The sequence below is a fragment of the Galeopterus variegatus genome, unplaced genomic scaffold (assembly GCF_000696425.1).
Source record: "Galeopterus variegatus unplaced genomic scaffold, G_variegatus-3.0.2 Scaffold274, whole genome shotgun sequence".
Taxonomy (NCBI): domain Eukaryota; kingdom Metazoa; phylum Chordata; class Mammalia; order Dermoptera; family Cynocephalidae; genus Galeopterus; species Galeopterus variegatus.
In genome coordinates, this window is record NW_007726385.1 from 634041 (window position 1) to 638607 (window position 4567).

The following is a 4567-nucleotide window of genomic DNA, read 5'->3' on the forward strand; positions in this document are numbered from 1 at the left end:
TGGTATGGCCACGTGACTTGCTTTGGCCAATGGAATGAGAGCAGAAGAGTCACATGTCGCTTCTGAGCAGTAGCTTTCAGGCCTGATTCACAACATCTCCCATCCCCTGCCACAGTGATCATGGAAGCTTGTGTTGAGAAGGTGCCTGCTCGGCCTGGGTTCCTGAGTGACTGTGATAAGCAGAGATCCCCACCCCTTCCCACATTGGACATATAATGTGAAAAAATTCAAAAACTCGTGTTAAGTCAATGTCTTTGTCCACCTTCCATTGCTTATAACACAATACCCATGACTGGGTAATTTATGTTTTAAAAAATTTATTTCTTACAGTTTTGGAAGCTGGGAAGTTCAAAATTGAGGGGGCACATCTGGTGTGGGCCTTCGTGGTGGGGACTCTGCAGAGTCCCAGGGCAGCACAAGGCATCACATGGTGAGATGGCAAGAGCGAGCTAACGTGCCGGCTCAGGTCTCCCTTCCTCTTCCTATGAAGCCACCAGTTCCACTCCCATGATAACCCATTAACCCATGAATCCATGAATGGATTAATTCACTCATGAGGGCAGAGCCCTCATGATCCAATCGCCTCTCAACACTGCCACACTGGGGATTAAGCTTCAACATGAATTTTGGAGGGGACATTCAAACCACAGTAGCCAACAAGATTGTGGGGTTGTTTGTTACCACAGCATTCCCTAGCTCATCCTGTCTGGTATACCTGGAACATGATCTACTATGACATCGTGATTTCTTCAGGAAAATTGTATTCACCTTACATTCCAGTGTTTTTTTCACAATAGCCAATTTTCTGTGTATTTGAGGCAAGTTTGCATTAAATTTTGAACTCTAAGAACAAGAATAGAGATATCTTTGGCCGGCCAGTTAGCTCAGTTGGTTACAGCATGGTGTGGTAACACCAAGGTCAAGGTTTTGGATCCCTGAACTGGCCAGCTGCCCAAACAGAAACAAAAACCAAACACCAAAAAAGAATAGAGTTATCTTTAGTGTCCTTATACCACGAAGAGTGAGGCTGTGCACACAGTAGGTACTTCATTATTACCGGCTGAAAAAAATGAAGTGAGGATGAGGAGCCCAACAGAAGGAAGAAAGGGATGAAGTCCTTGTACACTGACCCCCAAAACTCCACATTAGGTGTCCCCTCCTGAGAGGCCAGACACCACCTGGTCGTCAGCACACGCCCTGCCTCTCTGCCTGATGTGCCCTCTGCTCAGCCTCTCCAAGCCCCACATCCTTCAGGACGCAGGGTCAGGCCAGCTTCTTTGGGAAGCTCCCTGGCGCCCTGAGAACCAGCTTTTCCTCAGACCACAGTCTGTCCTGTGAGCCCCAAGCTGGGCTGACGATCCCCGGAGTGGGGAAATCCTGTCTTTCCTGGCCAGGCCTGGATTTTCCCCCTGGGATGAGGGAACACGTGTGGCTGCTGCCTCACTGCTCCAGGTCACCTGCACTCAATTCCTTCTTGAGGAGGGCGCAAGCCCCAGTGGCCCCCTCGCCAAGTCACAAGCCACATAATTAGTGTAAGTATACACAGCTGCCTGTGGCCTCCGGTCACCTCTCTCATGGCAGCAGAGGGACTTTTCCACATTGCTTCCCCACTCATAACCCTTCCAGGGCTCTCACTATCTGCAGGATCAGAATCAGGTCCGCATCCTTGGCCTGGTGCTCAAGGCCCTTCGTAGCCAGCCTGTGTGGCCTGCTCCTGCTCACGTGCCAGGTTCTGACAGTGCCCAGTCCCTTGCAGTTCCCCAAACGACCACACAATCCCATGATGTTGACCTTTGCCCACACAGTCCCTTCCACCTGGAGTGTTCATCTTCCCTAATCTAGCTGGCAAACTCCTATTCAACCTTTGAAACCCAACTTAAGAACAGGGGTTGGTCAATTTTTTTTCTTCTGTAAAGGGCCAGTTAGAAATATTTCAGGCTTTGGCTGGCCAGTTAACTCAGTTGGTTAGAGCATGGTGTTATAACACCAAGGTCAAGGATTTGGATTCCCGTACCAACCAGCTGCCAAAAAAAAAAAAAAAGAAAAGAAAAGAAAAGAAAGAAATATTTCCGGCTTTGTGGACCATACAGTTTCTGTCACCATTACTCAACTCTGCCATTGCAGAAATCATAGACATAGGTAAACAAATGGTGTGGCTGTATTCCAATAAAACTTTGTTTACAGAAACAAGTGGCAGGCGGGATATTTTACCCACTCCTGCTTAAGAGTCATCTCATAAAGCTTCCCACAGGAAAGAGTTAAACAATCCCTTAGAGCAATGACTTCTAGACCTTACACATTTTGTCATAACACACACTGGGATTGTAATGATTCCGGAGTTTGATGATTAAATGGGATGGTGGTCATACCATTGTCTCTCCGTGGATTTCTGAAATAGCCTCGTCACTGGTCTCGTGGCCTCTGCCTTGCCTTTACAGTCTATTCTCATGCAATAGACACGATCTGTTAAAATGTAAATCCAGTCAGGTCACTCTTCTGCTCGAAAGCCTCCCATGACTCCCTATCTCCCTGAGAGCGAAAGCTAGAATCTTAAAATGTTCTCCAGTGTCCTACAGGTTTGACATCTGATATCCTCATTGTCTGCTGTGCTCCACTCGTGCACCCTGCTCCAGCCACAGCAGCCTCCTTGCTTTTCCTGAAACAAGCTAGGCAGACTCCTGCCTCAGGCTTCTGCTCTTGCCGTTCCCTCCATCTGGAACACTCTTCCCCAGATTATCCANATGTTCTCCAGTGTCCTACAGGTTTGACATCTGATATCCTCATTGTCTGCTGTGCTCCACTCGTGCACCCTGCTCCAGCCACAGCAGCCTCCTTGCTTTTCCTGAAACAAGCTAGGCAGACTCCTGCCTCAGGCTTCTGCTCTTGCCGTTCCCTCCATCTGGAACACTCTTCCCCAGATTATCCACGACTCACTCCCTCACCTTCACTGTGTCTTTATTTGTCTCTCTTCCCTGTGAGGCATTTCCTGCAACCCTAAAACCACGACCCTCCCCTGCGCCTCCTCCCTGCTTTCACTCAATACATAGCATTTATCACCCTCTAACACACTATATATTTTCCCCAACTTTTTAATTATAAGAATATTCAAGCACACAGCAAATGAGAGGACTAGTGCAATGGCACTCATACACAACCCCGGATTCCATGCTTAAGGTGTTTTGGAAGTAAGATGATGACATCAGGACACCTTGCCCAAAGACTTTAGCAAAACACACTGTTTTACTTCTCAGTCTTGTTTATTGTCTGTCTTTCCCCACTAGACCGTGAGCACCATGAAGCAGGCATTTTTCTCTATTTTGTTCGCTACAGTTTCCTCAGCACCAAGAATATTTTTTTTTCCTTTTTGTCTTTTTTCGTGACCGGTAACAGGATCGCAACCCTCGGTGTCGCGCCCGCACCGCGCTCAACCAGTGAGCGGACAGGTCTCTATATGGGATCAGAACCCTCGGTGGGAGCGCCGCCGTGCTCCCAAGCACTGCACTCTACCAAGTGCGCCACCGGGCCGGCCCAGCACCAAGAATATTGCCTGGCACATAGTAGGTGCTACTATAGTTTGGGGAAGGAAAAGACGAGACAGGTCCGGATTCTGGTTCTGCCTCTCGTTGACATGCAAGTCTGGGGATCGTCTCCTCTTGCAGGACCTCACTCAGCTGCTTCATCCGCAAAGTGGGGGTGGTGGTACTACTTCTCAGGGTTGTCGTGAGGATCAAAAAGGTAAGACGTGTATGAAAGGAGAAAAACCTGGCCTGAGCGCAAAAGAAACACACCAGGAGACAAGGACTCAACCAAAGTGTATTAGGCAGGCAAATGAACAAGCGGCTGCCCTCTCGGAAGTGGGAGCAGCAACAGGGGGAGTCGGGCTGGGCCTTTTACATCCAGTCAGGCCGAGCTGGACTGTTCCTATTGGCTAAGAAGGAAGGGGAGGGAAGCGAGCTGGGTTCAAGCTGAGTTGGGGTTTTTCTCCAGGTGGAGAAATTCGTGCGCGGGGGAAGGGGATGTGGTGGTGAAGGGGGAGGGGTTTTTTTTGTGTGTGTGTGATTCTCGGAAAACGTGCTGTTCTAGGGACCTGAAACTCTCCGCAGCCATTTTGGGTGTTCCTCCCGTCCACCCGCTGCTGTCTTAGATATCGGCTAAAACATAATTGCCTACAGTGTAAAATTGCACTGTTAGCTTATTAGTTAGTTACATTTCCTTGAGGGAGGAGACTTGGTCTAGTCTGACCCTCTGGACCCTGGGCTCCTAAAGGGCAGACACCTTGCTCTGTGATGTTTGTAGCTGCAGGGCCTAGCACAGCCTCCAAGAGAAGTTCTTTGACTTGAACTGCTAGCATCTCCAATGAGAAATCCAGAAGAAACCCCACAGAGTCAGAGTGCAGTCCCTTGTGCTTACTTGCCCCTCCCTTTACATTGCTTGCTCATTCAATGCCACCTAATAATTCCCTGTACTTCATCTCTTGCTTTATCCACTCATTTAACAGTTTCCATCAGAAATACCCATGGAAGGGGCCGGCCCGTGGCTCACTCGGGAGAGTGCGGTGCTGATAACA